At 30.9% G+C, this 16609-nt stretch overlaps 1 protein-coding gene across 3 annotated transcripts in view; it reads left to right on the forward strand.

The window, feature by feature from the left end:
- The window catches only part of LOC139496286 (cytochrome P450 3A24-like), a 69523-nt gene that overhangs the window by 23433 nt on the left and 29481 nt on the right, over positions 1-16609 (forward strand). Inside the window, exon 1 of one of the 3 annotated variants that reach the window (XM_071284789.1) lies at positions 9507-9666. The exons of the other annotated variants lie outside the window; for them this stretch is intronic. The gene's annotated coding sequence lies outside the window, so the exon portion shown is untranslated. Of the gene's footprint in view, positions 1-9506; positions 9667-16609 lie in introns of those variants that run through there. 3 annotated transcript variants of the gene reach the window in all.

A 16609-nucleotide genomic window follows, 5' to 3' on the forward strand; every position in this document is an offset into this window, starting at 1 on the left:
TGTTACCCCAATTTAGTTTTTTGTCCATAGATTTACGAGTTTTACAGCGGTATACTACTGTTGCCTTTATTTAACGTTCTCAATATTTATTATCTATTCTTCCTTAACCTTGAGTTCTGTGCTGTATTATGTTAATTATGCGTTTGAGTTGTTCCTATTAGACGACAAAGCTCCATGCTGTGGTCAAGATCAAGGATAAGGTATTTATAAATATAAGAAGATGTGGTATGAGTGACTATGAGAAAAAAGTAAAACCACAAACACTAAACTCCGAGGAAAAATCAAAACGGAAAGTCCCTAATCAAATGGCAAAATCAAAAGCACTAAGACAGGAAACGAATGAATAACAACTGTTGCTTGACTTTGAGAAGACGTTTTCTTATGTAGAAAATGGTGTATACAACTCTCTATTCAAGCCACAATTTGTTAAAGTAAATCATTATAGGTTAAAGTACGGCTTTCAATATGGAGCCTCGGCTCACACTGAACAGTAAGCTATAATGGGCTATATTTAGTTGAGTAATTAGAAATTACTAATAAAACAAAATTTTGTAAAGGATTCTTTTTAAGGCTTATGAGGTTATTAATCATATTAATTTATTTGATTACTTCCAGCTGCCTTGATAGTGTTATAAAAAGTCTGTGTATTTAGGTTTTAAAAAGTAAAATAACAAAATTAAATAACAAACTCCGTGGGAAATTCTAAATGGGAAGTCAATAAGCAAATGGCTAACACATAACACATATAACGAATGAATTACAATTTTCATATTTATTACTTGCTACATGCATGTTCCTATGTAAAAAATTGTGAATCAAAACTGGAATTAATGCTAGCTAAAACTCTCACTTGTATGAGAGTAGAATAACATGTGAACAGAACAAAACCAAAAAACAAAACAATATTGTCAAAATTGTGTTAAAGTCTTAATCACTATAAAAACAAACAAATATGTCAACAATGAAAATCAAAAAGACATACAGAAAAATCACATTAGCAAAAACGAAAGACAAGAATGAAAAAAAAATCTGAATGTTTACTTGGTTGGAATAACAAATGACAATGTACTTGCAATTATTTTATTATATTTTTTTTAGTAAACCGCGATTGTAACTATTAAAGATTTATGTTTGTGTGTCATTTGCAATCACATTCTAAGTTTGCCTTGATACAGATTTGTAAACTCATGTTCTATTAAAGTTCAATTAACCCGAAGATATAATACCTCCTAATGATGATATCGTGTTTCTATAATGGCATTCTTTAATTAAAAGTCAAGGACATAGAAAATTATTTAACATGTTGTGGACACACAACAATTATTCTCAAATTAAAATCACATTACCGGTATCAATGACACGAATACAGTCATAGTTTCTGGTCTAACTTCTACAATCTTCATGAGATGGATCCCTTCGACCAATTTCTAATATTCTCAGTTTTAAAGAAATCGGGTTATGTACTATTAGTCTGTTTCCCGGCCGTTATTGAAATTCTTGACAATATTTGTATATTCCGAAGGCATACTGAATGTTTTACGGAGGGGACCAACCTAAGGTTAAATATGTCCATGAAATTGAAAGCAAAATTCATCATAATAATAAAAAAGGAACGAGGGTATAATTTACTAGTTTTTGAATTTTTAGATGATCTTAGCCGTATTTGGTACAACTTTTTGGAATTTTGGGCCCTCAATGCTTTTCAATTTTGTACTTTATTGGCTTTATAAATATTTTGATCCGAGCGTCACTGATGAGTCTTTTGTAGACGAAACACGTGTCTGACGTATTAAACTATAATCCTGGTATCTTTGGTAACTATGAAATGCATTTCTAATTATCTTTGAATTACAATAAATTTATACCATATCTATATATATAAACTATTAAAACTTTGGCTAATTTCTGTTTTTGGTTACCAATATACACTTTGTTCGGACTATTCAGTAAGAATTTAAAAATGAAGAACAATCTACAAATTTGTACTTGCACATGCTAAGCATACAAAAGTATATAAGTTTGCTATGATATTAAAAGGAGTAAGTCCGGTAAGGGCCGATTTTGGCCCTAAATTTCAGGTTCATCTGATGAAAGATGTTGAACAATTTTTATACACTTAAGTGTCTACTTCAGTCGATTCAATTAATTTATGTGAAAGATTTGATCTGATGTAGTCATTCAAGACGCTCTATTTCAAGCTCAAATATGAAAAATCTATCAATTATGCCAAAATATGTCACTTTCCAGATGTTTTTGTCAAAAATTAAAGTGGCCGCACCCGTGTTCACTCTAACCCGTTATATATGTTATGTTTTATCATCAAATACAACTTTGATTCAAATATCAAGAATCAAAACAAGTGCGGCCACTTTCATTCAAGACAGAAACCGACTAAAATTTAACTGAAATGCTAAAATTGTGTAGATTTCAGTAATTTAGCATGACTAAATGAGCTAGTACTCGATATATATGTGCGTTGTATAGTAAAACAACCCATAAAAAAACTATTTTTTTAAACTGCCATATTTTCGGGACAAAAAGGGGTCTTGCTGAACCTACTCCTTTGATATACCATTTATTATAATTGTATCAATAAAGCAATTTTTTTGAGACGTTTCGGCCATTGGCCTTCTTCAGTTCTTTATTTTTCCTCTCAACTACATGGCTGCCATTACATTTGTATTTCCTTTTCAATCATTGAAAAGATGTTATAGATAAATGACCATGGAAACGTCACGACGTCACAATACTTTAACGTCACAATAACATGACGTCATAATACTTTTGTATGAATGAAAGTTAAATTATATAAGCTTTGATCAATTAAAGTCATTCCTTTGTGACGTTAATTCCAAAGCTTTTACATCCATTGTGCCTCAATATATCTCCTGTAATTTGCGGATTTATCGTAAATTTGTTGCAGAACCTGAACTTAGATGTCCTCTTTACAATGATCCTATTGGTTAAAATGTTCCGCCACAGCTGTATCTCTATCATGTCTGATATCTGCAAGATGCGCTTTTATTCTTTCTTTGAGTGATCTTTCGGTTTCTCCAACATAAACATAGTGGTTACATTTTTCACAGTGAAGTCCATAAATAAGGTTCACTAGTTGATATCCATAAATATTCTTTTTGAGGTTGAATGTTTTATCTCCGAGTATAATTTTTTATTCATTTCTTTCAATATCGCAAACTTCACATTCTTTTTTACATGTTTTGTTGCTGCTGTAGTTGGTACTTTTTTGGTGATCTTATTTGATTCTAAATCGATATCGACAAAGTGAAAATGTTTTGAATAAATGTTTAACTCACAAACACGTGTTAAGGGCGTGCCAATACCATCTGCGGTAATTTAGCCAAGATATCGTCTTTTTGATCTCGACGGTTTTTAGTACCGTCGCAATGAGGTTAAAAGCAGGAGGCTTCCATTGCATACATTCTATCTACTTATCATTATTGTTTAGGTGGGTGTTATTCGTTAGAAAAGCGTTCAAGGTCATTACTTACATTATATTCGGTTATATACAAAAGTAAACCGTGAATCGTGAATTATTAAACCAAGAGTTCCAAGTGGTGAAATTTAAATAGTCCCTCAGACTAGATTTTCGGATGCGGTTACGAGTAGCGATTTGATTTACCGATTTGGAACATTCGTTTTACAGATGAGAATGGATATGGTCCTACAATTCTTTTTCCGACTGTGACCTACCGAATTGGACTTATTACCGAGTTTGTCTAAACATGAGCAAAACGACGGGTACGAGTCACATGTGGAGAAGAATCTGCTCAACCTTCAAAAGCACCTCACATCAGCACAGGTTTGTGTTGGGTTCATGTTTCTCAGTCTTTACTTTTCCTTTTTGTGATTTGTGCCTGTTTGTCTTTTTTCTTTAAAGACATGACGTTGTCAGTTTATTTATTAATTATGAGTCTGAATGTCTCTTTGACATCTGTTGCCTCTCTTTTATTACGACATATTCAGATTTATGCACTGCGGTAGATTCAGATAATAGTTTCCGTTCAAATAAGATTCGTTCAGTCTTTGTTCAGTAGTTTTCATTATAGGTAGCAATACACAGTTAGGAAAAAAACTTAAAATTGACACTCATAATTTTTAAACATCCTCTTTCCCCTCCTGTCTAACAAAGAAGGCTTTATATGTGTGTTATGCATGTATATACTTATAGAAAGAGAATCTTCCATAGATTTCATTTCTAATGGTCATAAGGGTGAAATATAATCCCTCTTGGGTGTAACCATGGCAACAATCTGCATTTCTTAGATACAAAATATAGCAAAAAAGGGGGTGAACATGTCACAAAAGTCTCCAAAATTTGGTCTAAAGGAAAATTTCAATCAATTACAGTGATACCTTTCCTGAATCCATAGGTTTATATCTATCAAGTGGTCCAAAAAAAATCATATGCTTATCTGCTCGTTTTTCCATAAAATTGAATTGAAAAGATCGAGCGCAAAATCTTTGTTGATAAACACTACAATAATTTATGGACCTATGAACGGTACGGATAGGAAAATACGGACTGTCAATCATATAAATGGCCTATAAAACATGTTAAAAATAATCAAAATGTTCATATGAACCCACTAAGAAGGCTATATTATTCTTCAATTATCTAAAAATCAATTTTATTGTACAAAAACTTTCATATTTAAAAAATTCACAGGGGCCATAATGCGAAACTAAACTTCTAACTGTGTATTGCTACCTTAAGGATTAACAATTTTTTTCCCAATTCCACTTTAAATGGATTTCTGTTTTCTACTAGCTAAAACGAGCAAATTGGCCTGCTAGTTTTGAAAATCGGTTCAGAAATAAATATTTTATGAAGGTTAGCAGTTGACACTGAAATGCAACAAAAAAGTGATTTTATGAAACATGCCATGTCAAAGTGCATTTTCTCCTTTCTTAGTCAAATTTCTAAAACTTTACCTTCTAAGCCTGTCTTTTCTAGTTTAAAAACTTAAATTAACCTTAACAGTAGACAAATTATACAAGTTAAAGATATTTTACAGCTCTAGAATGTCAATTTTGTTGTGTATTACCATACCAAAGCCTTGGTTAAAATTTAGTAAATACTGAATTCATTTATAACAGCGGGAAAAAATTTAGGCTAAATTCATGCTAAATTGTGACTTTATACTTGCTAAAATAATAAATTTGATTTAGTCGCATGAAAAAATATAAAGCGTTCCCTTCTAAGGTTTCTACATAACGCGCAATCTTCTTTTCCAAGGGGTAGCCAATAAAGTATCAATTTATGACGGAACCAAGTCTTTGTGTCAAAATGTCTATATTGGTTGCTAAGGACAATAAACAACAAAGCTAACATATATTGTCATTCTAAAGGTTGTTTCTCCCTCAGCATTGTATCTATAACCTAATTATCAATAGATTTGTGGTATGATTTGTCTTAAAAAAAGCAATTCTTTGCTTTGCCAAATGCCATAAGGTAGCAATACACAGTTAGGAAAAAAACTTAAAATTGACACTCATAATTTTTAAACATCCTCTTTCCCCTCCTGTCTAACAAAGAAGGCTTTATATGTGTGTTATGCATGTATATACTTATAGAAAGAGAATCTTCCATAGATTTCATTTCTAATGGTCATAAGGGTGAAATATAATCCCTCTTGGGTGTAACCATGGCAACAATCTGCATTTCTTAGATACAAAATATAGCAAAAAAGGGGGTGAACATGTCACAAAAGTCTCCAAAATTTGGTCTAAAGGAAAATTTCAATCAATTACAGTGATACCTTTCCTGAATCCATAGGTTTATATCTATCAAGTGGTCCAAAAAAAATCATATGCTTATCTGCTCGTTTTTCCATAAAATTGAATTGAAAAGATCGAGCGCAAAATCTTTGTTGATAAACACTACAATAATTTATGGACCTATGAACGGTACGGATAGGAAAATACGGACTGTCAATCATATAAATGGCCTATAAAACATGTTAAAAATAATCAAAATGTTCATATGAACCCACTAAGAAGGCTATATTATTCTTCAATTATCTAAAAATCAATTTTATTGTACAAAAACTTTCATATTTAAAAAATTCACAGGGGCCATAATGCGAAACTAAACTTCTAACTGTGTATTGCTACCATAGCTGTACACATCAACCTCGGACTGAACTGAAAAGCTATTTTAATTATCATTGAGGATAAGTCCGAAAAAAAGGCTGAACATGAACGAATATTTATCTGTTCACACTGTTTATATGATGTGCAGATCGACATGACCATTTACGATTACAATGTATTTACTAGTACACACTGCTTTGAGTTAATCCATTGCCCTCAAATCGATCTTAAGTGAACTAATCTAGTTTAAATCGACCTAGTGTGAACGCTGTCGAAAGTTTATTTACTCGCGATTTATATATTTATCAATGATAGTACATCAGTTCTTCTATGCTGCACTCAAGTTTGATTACCTTTATCAAATTAAAATTACGTTTTTATCAGTTTCCTTTCTCTTTGTATTCAAGTAAAGTGTTGTCTATTGCAATTAAATTAATTTGAGTAAATAATGGCGTAGTACAGCCGACCAATTGATACATAGTAGTCTTACAATGAACTAGTTATCTTAAAAGATGACAGACATAGATGCCTGAGTATCTTATTGCCATTTTATTTTGTAAAGCAGGGATAGATAAACGACCTTTTTATATACTAAATCACGATATTGTTCAACTTGAAGCAATTCTAGGATACTTGTATTACGGTCACGATCATGCTTTGACTTGGTATTTTTAATTACAACAAAAACATAAATCAATTCAATCATGTTTTTATGAAGCAAGTACCTAGTACTTACCTTTATAAATAAAATAAATGGTAAATGCTCAATTTGTTCACACATTACATCTTAAATTATACAAAGATTGTATAACGGTTCAAATATCGCGAAAGAAAAGCTATTAGTAGCAGATCTTGTTTGGCTAAAAACCAGACGAGAAGAACTATGCTATAAATTTGTAGTATGTTTCATGTATTTTATTTTTACATAATACTAAATACATGTATATAAAGTATATAACTGTAAAAATGAATGGATATTTTTTTTTGAAAGTGAATATATAAAGTATATAACTTTAAATATAAATGGATATTTTGAAAGAAATATATAAAGTATATAACAGTAATGATGAATGAATATTATGAAAGTAAATAGATAAAGTATATGTCAAATAAATGGATATTTAAAACTGTGATAATAATGTATATAAATGTGTGTATATGAAAATTGTATGTATATATATATGAAGTATGATGAATAAAGATAAAAAAAATGTCGTATGCTAAAGGTCTTGAGTTCGATTCCCAGCATATACACTGGATTTTTTCTATCTGAATTTTGATAAATAGTCTTTTCCGTATAATTAATTATAAGTTTTATGGTTGATTTGACATTCCCGCCAAAATGTTACAGAACAAAGGAAAGCATGCATAACAAAGAAACTCAAACTGTGGTGATCTGGTAGGGGTGATCCGGCTCAGATCACCCCTGTTAGAACAAAGGAGCTGGGTGTAAGTGTATATATCGTACATGGATAAGTAATGTTTGTGAGTAAAGACATAATGTGACTAGATATTAATTTGACCATTACAAATATATATCATGTATATCTAGTCATTAATTTAGATGAACAATGTTGATCTTTAAATTTTTAAAAGACAATTTGTCCTCCCCAGTATTGTATCATGGCATCTAATTTTACATTGAATTCCTAAACTTGCATCTATATAATTGCATGAAGGTGTGTATCAGTGGCTAAAACTGTCTTTTAATTAAAAAGCTCTAACTACATCATCTTTTTAGTTTATAAGTTCGGGAATTTGGGATTTACCAAGGACAACCATACCGGATCTTCTGTACGGAACAATTTGATATATACCCTAGAAATTACAACATAATTGTTTTGAACGTCTGCACGTAAATAAAGCATACTCTATTAAACCTTGACAAATATAAAGAGAATGAATCATTTATATCTAGGTCTTAGAACTCTCATTTCACTTCAAAACGAATTGTTCTCTTGTTGTCTAATTAACAGTAATTTATATTCAAACAGATTTGAAGGACAAATTTCTACAATTTGTATTATATATGTCAGTCAATACAAACTGCTTAAAACGATCTAGATTTCTTCATAAAATCAGTCTGTGAACTGTACTTTTCACAACTGGGTACGCACAGGTTATACAATGTAAGATTATATTTAAGAAAAAGACTTTGAGTATCTAGAATTTCCTGATATTTTTGCGATTACAGATTGTATCGTTAGTCATCATGAAAAAGCAATAAATCAAAGCAGGCATAGATTCAAAGAAGAAGATCTAAAGGAAACCAGTCATTATACCTTATGTAAGTCACGTGACAACCTCTGTATTGGTCGTTATCTTTTATTAGTTACACAGGCCATAGGTTAAATTGGTCCAGAAAAAACTAAATTTAATGCACTGATAGAAAAAAAGTGTCTGTCATGGTCAAATAATTGAAGATCTATGTATACATATAAGGATGCCGTTTGATTAAATATACTAACAACTACATTTACGAATCAGCTTTGAAATAAACAACAATTGTTGTCGGTTAATAGTATTTGTTTAGTTTTTCATCTTATTGGTGAGGTCTTAATGCTATATAAAAAAAAACGTACTACTGTAAGTTCAGAAATTATTGCGTGCATTTATTATTGCGATTTTGTCATTTTGGACTTTTAATTTTTGCGATATTGCGAAAAATCCAGTTAAATTCATATAAAAAATTTATGTAATGTAAGTTTAAATAAATGCGACTATAACCCTGTATCATTTTTCGCAATAACAACATCATCGCAATACTTTGCGAATTACAGTAACTGTTTTGTAAATCATATATATATATACATAAAGGAAACAGTAGTATACCGCTGTTCGAAACTCATAAATCGATAGAGAATAAAAAAAACAAATCCGGGTATCAAACTTAAACTGAGGGCAACGTTTAAAAGGAACACAAGGATATGTTGGTTTTCGACATTGATAAACAACCAACAACACACAACTAGCATACACTTCTGGTCTTCTTTTGTCATTAAACATATCGTCCTGGTTATCAACAAAGACATTTCAAATTGTCACATATAGCAGTGCAGTTCCTTATAGCGATTGTTGCACAAAAACAGGAATGCAAGATTAACCGATTATTCAAGTATGTCTGATTGAACTGTGTAACACCATCTTCTCAAGAAAAATTATTTTACTAAGAGGATTAGAATACTGTTAACTTTTGCCACTTCCCTGTTTTTAATCTTCATAGTATGTTTCTTGTGTATTACCTTGAATCTTATTTTGTGCAATTTGAAACTAAAGTGATAATAAAATAAAAAAAAACATCCTATGACATTAATAAGACGAGGGCGTTTGTAAAGTTCTTCTATTTTATTAGTACAAAATGTAATTTTACAGGGGAAAAAAACGGCCCAGTTTTCATACAACCCTGGATACAGCCATGAGCACAATGGCTAGACCAATTGAAAAAGATCTTGATTGAAGAAGTGGACACAGGCTAACTTCTGTTTAGACTTTAAAGTAACCACTTGATCACTATCTTCAATTGCAATCGAATATGGTATCAATTTCATAGACGTAAGCTTGTCTGATTAATGCGACATGTACAACAGCATGAATTTTGTCTTTTCCCACTTGCTTACAGTGAACAGAACACGTGTGTCCATTTAGCTATATTTAGCACATACTTACAACTTCTCGTCCAATCAAATTGCTTGAATTTGCCTTCTAATTTTCATAGAACATACTTTTTCCGTTTACTAAGTAACTACGCATGAATGACCACAAAGGTAAGATTTCATTGTATTGTAATCAAGATATTAGAACAAAAATTGCTACTGGCTATTTTGAAATAAATGATGTGTTCCAAATTTAACTAAATAGTTTGTAATTAGTTTTCAAACAGATTTTTAACATCCTACTAATCAATCTTTTGATCTAAATTGTGTTTTGACAATTAAAAAAGTTTCTTTTATTTAAATAAAGAGTAATAATAATGGTGCTTTATACCTTGATTAAAGTACAACTCAATCTAAAATGTGTAATCCTTTATCTTCCATGCAATTACTTTGTACACAAAAAGAGTCAACCTTGAATCTTTTGAAGGGAAATTATTAACAAAGCAATTTTATATATTTAGTCATAAATTGGTCGATAATTGGTTGCCTTATGTCCAGTGACAAATATTTCATGCATATAAACTATCCACTAGACTACCTATGGGTACATACCAGGGGCAGATCCAGCCATTTTTAAAAGGTGTTTCAACCAAAGATGTGGGAGGGGGATCCAACTGTTTGTGATAGTTTTAGGTTTTATATGAAATAAAAAAAATGTGTCCAAGAACGTAAAGCTTTCACTGCAATTTAAGAATTGTCTGCTCTTGGTCAATTCATTTTGTCATCTTACCATGTAAATAAGTACATGTATAGTAAAACAACGCTTCGTTCATATCAATAAACATACAGCTACCTTCTTTACATTCTAAAGTCAAGGGCCTTTTGAAATCCCATTTTTACAATGATATTATAGTGAGTAGATTTACAAAACTACGTAAATGAGCTACATCCAGTCAGCCAAAACATAGACTAATTACAGGATTACTCAAGTTGTAAATATGTGCTAAATTGGATATTGTATAGAAAGGTATATACTATGAAAATAAGAGCTTGGGGCAAAGCCCCTCGCTCTAATTTTCATAGTATACCTTTCTATACAATAACCGAGACCTAAAATAATGTAGTGTTGGTGAATTAACTAACATATATACACGAAAATAAGTAACTAGTCTTAATTGTAATCAATCCAATATAAAATATAATACAATATGAACAGTTGTTACAATTTTACGCTTTTATCATAGATTAATTTTATTGTCATTGACGTAAAAATGTCAACTAAGGGCGGATAATTCCTTATAATTACGTTTTAGTTCTTTCTCTAGCACTTTCCACCTACAACTTCTACACACACAGACAAATCTATAGCATAGACTAATGCATTTTGTATGAACAAAGTACGGTAACTTGATGCATTACCAGAACCTTAAATGCAATTCTATTGAAATAACCAGATGATAACAATTTGAACTTTAGTGACTTTATTTTGTTATTATTTTCAGCAATTACAAAACCTTTTTCCCACACGCTAATCCAATTTTTTTATTGCTAATACTCTTTCACGAGAGAGCGTTCGATAATTCAACAAAATACAAATAAACTATATATTTGATTACAATAGACTTGTATATCCTGGAACAGTTAGTAATCAGTTCTACCCTTAGACATATTTTGATATTTCTTTTTCTCACCGTATTAACCCACACGAAATATAACTCCTAGAGCAGAGGTCCTTATATTTTGTTGGTATTTCGAGTTGATATGTATGTGAGATTGAAAATACCATATGATATTCTCTGTTAATTTATGAATTTAATTTATTTCGTTCGATTAATTGATATATTTCATTTGTTGATCTTATTTATATTCAATTCAAATTAATTAATTGATTTATTAGTTTATTCTATATTTATCTATTTATTTATTATGTCACTCTGACGGAGGTCGGGTGACATATTGTTATTGTTCCATTCTTTTTTTTATTCTTATTTTTATTATTCCACACTTTTTGTCAATGCGAGTTCTCGGAATCGAATGGACCAATTGTAATGGAACTATACAATAATGTTAACCACCATTGCCAGAAGTGCAGTGAAAATTGGCACTTCCAAGATGGCCTCTGTTACCATGGAAACAGTAAAAGAGTGAAAAAAATAGATTTTAGTTTTTAGTAGATAATTTGAGTATGCCTGAACATTTTCTCATCAAATTTAAAAACATTATACCTGTCTTCTATATGCATGTTTTGGATGATTTTGGGATTCCTCAGATCTATAATGTTGCTATGGAAACTGATCAAAAATATCAAAATTTAGAAAATTCTTCAAAAATGTATATAACTATGCAGAACGGTTGACTAGCAAATCTAGATGGGGCATTTCACTTTGGAATTTCCAAAATGGCTGCCATTACCTTGGAAACAAGGCAAAAATATCAAAATGCTGAAAACTTCATAAAACTTTACAAAAATGTTAAACAGCATACATAAATGTAGTTTTTGACTTTTGAATTTTCAAAATGGCCGCCGTCGCCATGGAAACAGCAAAACTGTTGGAAATTGAAAAACGTACATAATGCTTTGAAAACTGACAGAAAGATCTGTTGTAATGGATATATCTGAACTCACTGATGGCACATTTCGAAATGGCTGTTGTTTAGTGTCAATTGGGGAACCAGGGTGACATCCCCTATTGCTTGCAATGGCAATTCTAGTTCTAATTTTTGTTTTAATTTCATCTACATTATTTATAAAAACAATCTATTGTTTTTTGTTTACTTTTGATGAACGAATTTCACGATTGATACATTTGTTTATTTTATACAATTGACTCCCGACATAAATGTATGTATCCTTGTTGGATATTTTTCATTTTTATGTTCTTATCCAATAATTCATAGATAATAAGGAAAATTCAGTTATTTGATATCAGCTCACGAGTTTCGAACATTGTACTAGATAGCATGTACTTTCTCCTGAAGTTATGATTGGTGACTTGGGAAACGATACGGTACTGTCAGAAAGATGAACCTGGAATGTCAAATATGAACTAATATAAAGGAGTAGGTCCGGTAAGGGCTGATTTTGGCCTCAAATTTCAGGTTCATCTAACGAAAGATTTTGGACGCTTTCTTACACTAGGAGAAGATTACCTTAGCCGTATTTGGCACAACTTTTTGGAATTTTGGGTCCTCAATACTCTTCAACTTTGTATTTATTTGGCTTTTTGAACTATTTTGATCTGAGCGTCACTGATGAGTCTTATGTAGACGAAACGCGTGTCTGGCGTATAAAATTATAATCCTGGTACTTTTGATAACTATTTAAACACTTAAATGTCTATTTAAATTGATTTGATTAGTTTTTGTGAAAGATTTTAACTGGTTTTGTCATTTAAAACGCTCTGATTCAAGCTTTAATATGAAAAATCTATCAAATATGCCAAAAAACGTCACTTTTGAGATGGTTTTTGTCAAAAATGAAAGTGGCCGCATCCGTGTTCATCCTCAACCTTTATATATGTTATGTATTATCATCTTACAAATAAAACTTACATTTAAAGTCATATGAAACAAATGAGTGGTGAAAAATAATGTTTGTCCAATTCTTGAACCAATGCATGTATACATCATAAACTTAGTCATCTGTGCACGATTTTATCATTATTTTCGCAAATATATCATATAATCGTCAATTTTTTTTCTCTCTGTTTGTTATGATTTAACAAATATGGCTGCTCATTAAATGCCGTGTTTTGAAGCCGAGTTTTACCGACTGTCACCTTATAGTAAACAAATCACAAAAAGCATGGGTATTGAGCACGTGTTTAACATGTATAATCAGATATTTGTTTATTTCAATGACAGATCCATGCGTATTGTGGTCACCGGATTTTTACGAGGAGGGTTACGCTCGGGTCACTATGCATACGGAAAATATGTCGGCGAATTGCTTGCTGGAAGCAAGCAATTAAATATAAGTAAACTTCTTCTAAATGTGGACTAACTAAAGAATTTTCATCAGAAAAAAGTATATGTACATAAGTTGTATAATGAAAACTATCCATTTAGTTATAAAAAACATATGCATATTTTTTTTTAATTTGAGGTTTCTTATGACTTTAAATATTATGGATGAACACGAATGCGGCCACTTTCATTTAAGTCGAAAACCGTCTCAAATTTAACTAAAATGCTAAAATTGTGAAGATTTCAGTAATTTAGCACGACTTTATGATGTTAGTACACGATATATGTACATGGTATCGTCAAAAACAGCCTATATTTATGTAGCAGAAGCATTCTACTTTCCAATAAATAGCTTAAAGATTACAGTTTCACAACTTTGTAAAACTGCTATATTTTGGGGCCAAAAAGGGGTCTTACTGAACCTTCTCCTTTATTCGCAAATTCTAGACAATCTGAGCATTGTCTGAAAGTTTCTTGACAAATTCACGACATTTGAATTCTGTCTTTAAATTTCTCGACAGGTTCCTGACATTCTTTTTTTTTTCTCTCAGTATGGCTTGACATATTCTGAACATTTTTAAAAGCGTCTTAAATTTACTTCTGAGTTTTACAAATCATGACCAATATACATCATATACTAGTATATTTATATTTCTTTCTATTTATTGAATATCATGTTATTTCAATGTACACTTATTACAACAAACACGAAATTTGTGCATGTAAATGATTTTGTAATTAAAATTTTGGATATATATATAGATATTTGTGTTAATACAAATATGGGTATGACATATAGAATATTAACAAATACAAATGTGACAATATTTAAATGCGGGTTTGTAAATGATTACAAATATTGATTTATAAATCTTATTAATTATTGTTAAACTATTGAAACCAATCATACTGTAGACATATTTTTCCCAAACACGGATAAAAGAGTAGGGAAGTCATAGATATATATAAAAAAAGCGCAAATGTCCTATGTAAAAAGCGCAAATGTCCTATGTTTTGAAGCGCAAGTGTCCACAAAAAAAAAGCGCAAATGTCCTATGAAAAAGCGCATACGTCCCGTGCCGATTTTTAATGCATAAAACCCAATGTTAATATGGTAAATAAACAATTACTAATATGGTAAATAAACAATTACTGTACCAACGTGTGTTTTTTTTATAATTAGCAATTTATTATTGTATTCTTATTCTACTAAATTTAATTTAGCCTAAACATAAATAATTAAAAAATAAATGCAGAAAAGGGTGTTTAAAAGGTCAGGAAAGTGTCTGTACATAATTCAGCCGAAATGTTTTTACTATTTAGATAGTGTCGAGACATCTGTTAGACCGACAGGAATGTGTCAGTACATATTTATACATAAATAAGAATGTCAACAATATGTCAAGACTGATCGTAACTAATTTAAGAAGACACTTATCAGATGACACAGAAAGTGTCGAGAAATGTTTAGACAATTTTAATAATATAAAGACATATTGTTTAAATATTCCAGACAACGAAAAAATGTTGAGTAAAAAATCATGCAAATTCAGACAAAAAATTGTCTTTTCAGACTATTTGACTGTTGCAGTACTAGGCAAAGAGGTTGGTCTCACGGTCATAAAACTATCGAGCATGATTTTTGTACTCAGACTCGAAAATCAACCAATCGAATTGCTGGATGTCATGTTTCAAGCATGATTTTTGTGCTCAGAGCACCGAGCAAAGTTTAATTCCATTTAAGTTTTATTTGAGTTATATTTTTCCACTTCAGTTCTTGATATAGATTGGCGAGAAAAATATTCACAGTAAACTAGTCAGATGTTGGAGAGTAAAATTCATAAAATTATACCACCACACCCCATACTTATATTATGTCTGGTTTGCTAACGGTAACCCCAAAAATAATTTGGATCAAGAAATAAATTAAAATGAATTAGGATGTGCAAAATAGGGGGTACATACATATCTATTGTTGTGTGAAGATAAAGTCAAGGCTATGTCAAACGAATCTATATGACACTTCCGGATTGACAAGCAGGAGGACGGATATAGTTTATTTAGTTTATTAGTTTATTAAAGAAAACTCAGCCGCAGAAGACTGCGTAACAGGAGCATATTATACACAATATAAATCACAACATATTTCATAATATATACAGTATACATTTTTAAATTATACATCTTCAGAAATAAATCTTTGTTTATTGCAATTTTAAATCAAACAAGCATCTTTTCTACCTTTTGAATAAAAATTGACAGCTTAGACAGCACATTATTATTACAATATTTAAACATGCTCAGTACTTTTTTAACATTTGGATATTTTAAATAATATGGAGGTATGAACTTCCCCCTTAAATCTTTAACTTCATAATTGGTACATATACATATATAGTGGTACACATCCCCAAGACCAGCTTTACAAAGTGGACAAATTCTCTCATTTCGTGGTACATTTCTCCATCTTCCTGTTTCAATGGAAAACTTTGTATTACATACCCTTAATTTACATATATTTACTCTATGACCCCGCCTTAATTTTAACAGATATGATTCCAAGCAAAACTCTTCTTTAAAGTGTAAATAAAATCCCCCCCCCCTTGATGAGTTATTTATATCAGAGAACCATTTTTGAATAAACTGGTCCTGGAGACGCTGCCTCACATTAGTTTGAATATAATTATAATCAACTTGCTCCGGAATATTATATATTTCACAAAAGCCACAGTCATTAAACACAGATTTTACATAGTTAAACCATTTGAAATTATAACCTTCATGCTCATACATGTACCAAAGTAACTTGTACAGTTTACCCGATAATTTTTTATCGTTTGTTGCAAGCTTGTGCCAAAAACATATCATTTTTAACTTGATCTGCAGTTCAAGTGGAAATCTTCCAAGTTCTCCATACACCATAAAATTTGGCGTAG

This window comes from Mytilus edulis, chromosome 11 (assembly GCF_963676685.1).
Source record: "Mytilus edulis chromosome 11, xbMytEdul2.2, whole genome shotgun sequence".
Classification (NCBI taxonomy): Eukaryota; Metazoa; Mollusca; class Bivalvia; order Mytilida; family Mytilidae; genus Mytilus; species Mytilus edulis.